This window comes from Sinocyclocheilus anshuiensis, unplaced genomic scaffold (assembly GCF_001515605.1).
Source record: "Sinocyclocheilus anshuiensis isolate Anshui unplaced genomic scaffold, SAMN03320099.WGS_v1.1 scaffold2177, whole genome shotgun sequence".
Lineage (NCBI taxonomy): Eukaryota > Metazoa > Chordata > Actinopteri > Cypriniformes > Cyprinidae > Sinocyclocheilus > Sinocyclocheilus anshuiensis.
Window position 1 is genome coordinate 103895 of NW_015552714.1, and position 7632 is coordinate 111526.

Here is a 7632-nt window from a genome sequence, read left to right on the forward strand (position 1 = left end):
CCTGAACCGGTAGAGTAGCATACAATGGGTCTGTGCTCAAAGGCTGGGGCAGCATACTTTGCAAGGACAGTCTGGCGCTTCTGACTCACAGCCTATAAGAAAAATTTTTATATTTAAAGAATTTGCCACTGATGATTCAAACGCGAGTAGCACTTGGTGTTTGTCATTTCTCTGATCACAAATGCAGACATGGTTTTATGTAAAAGCGGCACGATATTGACTTGTACCTGAACTTTAAAGGGGACTCAACCTTCTTTTTATTTGTGATATACTGTTCTCAGTCTAAATTACATTCACACTGGTGTTTTAGGAAGCCAAACTAAGCTTTTATTTTGAGAGAAACGGCAGTAGAGCTTTTATTTTGAAGGAAAACTCCAGCTTCAGTGAAAACAGGCTTACAAAAACAAAAACGTGTCTCACTACAAATCTAGGGAAATGCTGTAATCATCTGCAGCGAAAATAAAGCATAACTGGTGGCCGGTGCATTCCCAAACGAGCGCTAAACTCACAACACGTGCAATAAACGAGTTCACTGCATTCATTCACTGTGAATGGAGCCGTTCTGAGGCGCGGAAAACACCGGATCACGAGCTGATCGCATAATGTGAGAGCTTCGCTTTAAAACACGCAGCAAAAACAGACTTGATGAAGGGATTAAGCCATTTTGTGCTGCTTTCGGTTTTAGTTCCTTTGACAGATACTGTGCCAAAGCATAATGGCCCAAAACACAACTTTAAAGACCTTTTATGTTAGATTAAGAAGTTTAAATATATTTTAAAAACTACTTTTTGCCCGGAAGACCTAGCGTTTCATATTGTCATGTGACCACGATAATAGCCTATCAAGACAGTTTGTGTTCCAAGACTCCAAAATCAGGTCAGAATCTATCTAACATGGACCACCCGTGTGACCACACACAAACAAAAGAGCTAGCGAGAAAAAGAAAAATCAGACTGGAGACAGAGTCTGAAGCGCAACGCAAACCGACACGAGTTCCTACTAACTGTCTATGCAAGCCAGCAGAGTTTGATCGGTTATGACAGTTCATATATAGTTTTAGTGAACTCCTGCTTTAAATAAACCAGCTTTGGATTGACCGAAACCACTTTTGCATAGACTTCAGCAAGTCTGACCAAAACAAACACAATGGGTCTTGGATCAGTCACCAATGGTTAAATTAAAAACACATGTAACACTACTCTTTCAGTCAAAATCTTTGCACTTTTGCTTATTCTCTCTTTCCCCCGAGACTCTATGTGGCCAACGCTAATAATAGTGCATAAACTTCTTTCACTTCATTTATTTCTCTCTCTCTCACACAATTTCTTAGCAAGATAACTGCTGTTTCACAGGACTGTAGAGTGCATGCTGATTTGTTTATTTTTAGGATGAATGCTTACATTTGGTGCTAGAGATTGAGGGAACAGCCAGATAAAGTAGGAAGGTGGGAGACAATTTGCAACATCAGAGAAAAGAGAGGAAAAAGAGGGAAATGAAGAGGCATTAGAAGTTAACTGATATCACTTTATCTTCCAAAATATGCAATAAAAATGAAAACTTTTGGTTGTTTTGTTGTCGCAGACCACTGTGTGAATACTCTTTAACGTCACATCAAGATACACCTCAAACACCAAACTATACATCTAATTATACAACTATACATCTAACTAATCTGACATGTCATCTTGGCTTAAAGATAAAACCAATGCACAAAAATAAGGGGATAAGTGAAAAGGGTACAATCTGTGCCATCTGAACCAGAATATGTTGGCTTTTTTGATGTTATCAAGTTATAATAATGTTACCTCCTTTTTCTTACCTCCCTTAGTGAACACTAGATGTATGAAATTGTGAACTGAAGTGGCAATAAATTGAACCCTCTAGCCCTGGAGGCGGCAATTTGGAGTTGTCGTCTTGCTTCATTGCTTTTTGCAGAATCTCTGCCAAATAAAACCCACACATTTCTAGTTGAGAGGTGTGTGAGAGAGGGAGAATGACAAACTCATATATGTGTGCCTGAACATGCCTTTAAAAATCCAACCCCTGCACTCGGCCAGTCTATTGTTAGAGAACCACTGAACAACTTCCCTTCCTTCCTCGACAAAAGAAAACAGATACACCTCCTTTGTGTTAGTTGTAGGTGTGTGAGAGAAAGAGAGTGTTCTCGCACAAGAATATTACATAACTTTTCTGGACAATTTCTTTGGACAACTGTTTGAAATTAAAAACAGCTAATTTGCATTTGTGACACATGCATATCAAACATTTGCACAATCCCATAATGTAAGATTATGTTGTGGTTAATAGTCTAATAGCACACTGTAGAACATCAAGATCAAGCATTTTAGACTCAAATAAGATAACTATTATCTTAAAACTAAATATATGGTCCGAAACACATGTAAACACAAAGGTAAGGCCAAATGTACAACATCTGCATCAAAATTCAGAATAGGAATCATAGGACTTACCCAGAAATCATATCAGATTTTAGCATAACTCAAATCAGAAATATTTACATAGTCTTTTTAGAGGTGGCATAAATGCAATCCAATAACTGACCCAATACATTAAATAAAAATACTAAACAAACGTGGTAACTTTTCATTTATCAAACTAGCCTGCATGTACATCTTTAACTGCCAAATGAACAGCCAGACATTAACTAACACTCTCACAAGTACATAGCGCAGTAACTTTTCTTGCTTCTCTTCAGACACGACGAAAGTAACAATTGCTCATTAAGTTAAATCAATAACCGCTCCGGTTGATTCAGAATCACTACAGAGAACCGATTCATTCGCTCTGGAATCGGACACAGTGGCGCTCAAGATGTTGATTCGCTACAAAGAACCGAGTCTTGAGAATCATTCGTTCAGGAATACGACTACAGTACACAGTGGCGCTGGATGTATTCGATTCACTAAAAAAACGGCTCGCAAGATTCATTTATTTGGCGAACCGGGTTTTTTTTTTAATTCACTTTAAGTTAAAGACTTGGTGTGTTTTTCGCACCCAGCAGCGGTGTTTAACGAATAGTAGTGCGTTAACAACTGTCAACAGTTCAGTACGGTCCGCATCGTTCGATACCCTTTACCAGATCATGAAAATCACATCATGTAAATCATTCGGTTCCAGTATATATATATATATATATATATATATATTTTTTTTAAAGAACGGTTCTCGATTGCCCACCCTAAACAAAAGATGTCTTCACAGAAAGCACGACCTAGAAGTAACGTTAAATCTATAAATACGATCTAAAAATACATGCACTCCTGAAGTTGTTTGTAAACACGCGTGTGCAAAGTTTACCGGTATTGGCTGCAAATCAGACTCTATGATCGAAACTAGTTTCACTCATAAAACTTATAAGCATGCATGCATCTCATTCATAAATAGCGAGTTTACTTTAAATCGACCCTATTGTTAAATACATGAGCTACTCCTTTGTTGATGGGTATGTTTTGGCAGTGAATTACATTACAAAACGCTTAATAAATGCATTCGTAAATTACATATGCATATCTATAGATATAGCATGAGCACGAAACCATGTTCTCAACACAGCCCCCATCCATCCAAACAGTCTGGAATACTCACCTCCAAATCGGTATTCTTCACGGGGAAAGAACAGCGAAGTGGAATTAAAAGAAAGGGTGTTTAACTGGATTGTTTTCTGTACACGTTGGAATGACAAAAAATGCACAGAGTTAAACGTGTTCGTTGTGATCCTGCATGTTGTACGAGGTTAGAGCCGCGTACGCACAATTTGGGCTCAGCTGACTGCTTCAAACACACGAGGGTGAGGAACTCTTCTTCTTCTTCTTCCTCTTCTTCTTAGTTTTATGGCGGATTGCAACCATGACTTATCAGGTGCATACCGCCAACTACTGTATCGGAGTATGGGGGGGGCTCAGGGTGAGGAACTCTTCCAGCCCCGCCCCCTTTACGCACAAGACACACCTCCTTAGTTACAACCCGCCTATTTTAACCCATTGTTCTAAAATTCAGGCGGACAGCTTCAGGATGATCTATAACTGGCTGTTTTTTTAATCTGTTTGAGTATCAGCTACAGCATCATGCATAACACATATTCTCAATAAGAAAGGAGCTAAAAGTATTACCACCTTATAACAAAGGCAAAAACATAGGTATCACTTGGTTCATGCTGAGAACATTATACTTAATTTCGCACTGCATGTCCTGTGCCGCTTTAAATGCTCGAGCTCGTGTGGATTCTGATTGGCTGTTTTTTTTTTGTTTGTTTGTTTTTTTGAAAAAAACTGTTTAGAAAATCGTTCTAAAAGTTCCAAAGATTTTGTTCCTGGTGTGTGGACTGACTCCCCTAAATTCTCATAAAATTAGAACGATTATTTTTAGTTTTCGCACATGCATTCTTCAGCATACACTTACCGCGCGATTCACGAACGAATGACTCTCATGAATCGGTTCTTCCTATTCAGACAAACACGACTGTCGAAGAAATGATTCACTCTTATGAGTCAGTTCTTTTTAGTTAATCAGTAACATAGAGCGAGAAGTCCGATTCTATTAGTAACTCTATTAGTTGGTTCTTTTTCGTGTATTAAAACTAGTAGCGCAACCAGTGCAGTCCGATTCCCGAATTAATGACTCTGAGTCGGTTCTCTTGAATCATACAGTTCACAACAGTGAGTGTAAATAGTGACTATATGAAAACGTGTGGTAGGCCATTTTATCAAAAAAAAAATGAATGAAATACATAAACTAAGCGTTAGCGTTAGTTCTGGCAGGTCACGTGAGTCAAGCTTGCATCAGCTGATTCTCAGCTGATCACATCTACCTATAGGAATACGACACCTATCGCAGCATTCCTATATAAGCTCTATTCAGTATTATTCAGCAGCTTTTCAGCTTGCTTAGGAGCAAATTACCCTCCTCCATCCCCAGCTCCTCCTTTCGCCACAGTCAGGACTTGGCTTTCTGATATTCCCTGCTAATCAGACTCCTTTATCTTGAATAAAGTGTTACAGTTAAATATCATTAAGTACATTAATGATATCTGCCTTGTTCTGTTCTGTTAACCCTAGGGGGGTTATTATTGCTGCTCTCCCTGCTCATTCATGACAGGCTGCATGGATGGGCAGGGAGTTTTTTGTCCAGAACAGAACCATACCGCCAAACCAAACTTTATGCTAAGTATCTATCATTTTGACGATAGTGGTCCTGACAGAATTATATTTTCTGTTTGTTTACATTAATTTAGGGACAACCTTCCTCATAATAGACCTAAGAATAGCAACGTGTTAAATTTTTGACAGGAAGAGGTTGTGAGGACAGAAGTTCAGTGCATTGGATTGTACTGTTCTTTAACAGCATAGCAATTGTTCAGCAATTAATCAGCTAATCGAAGAAACTTCCAGTAGACAAAAACTAGTTAGACATAAAATAGTTTTGAAAGTTGTTAGTTGGCGAAAATTACGTGATCTATGACCTTTATACAGTGCATGCAGTCTATCCCTCTCAGTCTCCGTGTTAAATTCAGCATCTAATCTGACTAAGGTCTATAATCATGTAAGGTGAACCACAACACTGATATGTGACATGGCCTCATATTCTCCTCTCTTTGAGCTGAAATTCCCATCACATTCCACCACCGGTACCTTCTGTCCATGTATTACAGCACATGAGACCTACATTACATCTGATGATTTATGATATTGCCTGGTAATCAGGTTACATCTTCTAAACATATGCTATCTCTCTAAAATTTCTATACAGTACAAAATCCATCTGAGACTTTCATCGCTTCCAGAATCTGAAGCGTCACACAATGGAGACCAGGAAAGCATTTCCAGGAGCGATGGACACTTGGTGTTGACAGGATCAGGGCAGGAGGGTTTGCTTGGGATTACATAGCCATCTCATGAAACGTGGCCCTCGGCCAAACCTGGCGGGACACGCCTCTGGAATTCCAGGAGAAGCGGTTATAAGATGCTCCTATGGGACCAATACTCAACACTGAGATTGCACAATTCAGATAGAGACAGCATCACTTCTGCCTGGTGAAGCCTCATATAGGAAAGATATCTGAAGATGTATTCATGGAGATTTTTTGTTTGTTTGTTTGTTTTGGTCAGTGACATCAGATATCAGACATCTTCTTGAGTGACACAGAATCATGATGGGTGGCACAATCTTGAAATATTGATACTTAAAGGGATAGTTCACCCAAAAATAAAAATGTGATGTTTATCTGCTTACCCCCAGGGCATCCAAGATGTAGGTGACTGTTTCTTCAGTAGAACACAAACTGAGATTTTTAACTCAAACCGTTGCAGTCTGTCCGTCCTATAATGTCAGTGGATGGGAATTACGGCTTTGAGTGTCATAAAACATACACAAACAAAACCAAATTAAACCCTGCGGCTCGTGATGATACATTGATGTGAAAAGATACAAAACGATCGGTCTGTGCAAGAAACTGAACAGTATTTATATCGTTTTTTACCTCTGATTTTCACCGCAATGTGAAAAGCTTTACACGAACGAACGAACGAAACGAACACATCCTTCAGGTGCTGCGAACTGTGCGATGCAAACGGCTAAATAGGCACGCAAAGAAGTACAGCTCCTAATGCAGGTGTGTGAGTAGTTGTCATCTATTTTGGAGTGATTGCAATGTATTCTAAATATTAAATTGTTCTGTTCATTTCTGGACAGATCATGCACCGCGTTTAATGGTAGAATAGCGTGCATACAAATACATATACATATACATACGTGTGTGTGTGTGTGAGAGAGAGAAATGCATGGTCAATATTTTGTAAACTTTTCCCCCTTGAACATTTTGATTGAAAAATTCGAAAAGAATAAATAAATTATTCCCCCCCTCCCCTCAGGTTGTCCATGCTGATTCAGGAAAATAATTTTTGTCATTAATTTAAATATTTTTTTTCTATTTCAGTTAACATTTATTATAGTTTTTGTTAATAATTTGAATTATATTCTAATTTATTTTTATATTTTCTGCTTTTTTTTTTGTTTAGTAATTTTGTTGTATATTTTTGTATTTTTTGTGATTTTTATCAGTTCACATCACAAACACATACCAGCTTCATCACTGTCTGTCACGCGACTCTGTTCCCCTTTCGGGCTCTGTCTTTACATTTATTTTGAAAGCTATATTTATTAATGCCAATAATGCTTACATTTATGTGTCTTTTTGTTCGGTCGGGCAGCCATGTTGCCGCTGTTGCCGGTTTACGCTGAGATAATTCATGGAAGCAATCAAAATCAACAAAAGAGCAATGATATGCAATTAATATAAAAGTCTCAGTTAGCTTAACACAGTACACGTAGCAAGGGTTTTCTAAATAATAGACGCGACGCTTTGAATTTGCGCGTACAGTGAATGTGACAGCGCGTCGGGAGCTGACTATCAAAATAGCTACAAAAGTAAAAGCAGATAAGATTGTATTCAAAGTTAAAAAGCAAACACACTACAACATTTTTTTAATGTTTCAAATAATTGATCTCAGATGTGTTTATCTTAAAATTCTGCTGATGATACTACATTACTGCTCTAACATAACACTTATAATTTCAGTTTCAACTAACTAGAAAATAACTTTTGTTTGTGTGTGT

General features: G+C 38.2%; 1 protein-coding gene across 2 annotated transcripts in view; it reads right to left on the reverse strand.

Moving 5' to 3' along the window:
* The window catches only part of LOC107667783 (growth factor receptor-bound protein 10-like), a 60744-nt gene extending 56910 nt beyond the window's left edge, over positions 1–3834 (reverse strand). The window contains exons 1-2 of one of the 2 annotated variants that reach the window (XM_016459507.1): positions 3773–3834; positions 3607–3682 (exon numbers count right to left, since the gene is read on the reverse strand). The gene's annotated coding sequence lies outside the window, so the exon portion shown is untranslated. Of the gene's footprint in view, positions 1–3606 lie in introns of both variants that reach the window. The other variant, XM_016459506.1, reaches the window with a different exon arrangement.
* Between the last annotated feature and the right edge of the window lie 3798 nt (positions 3835–7632).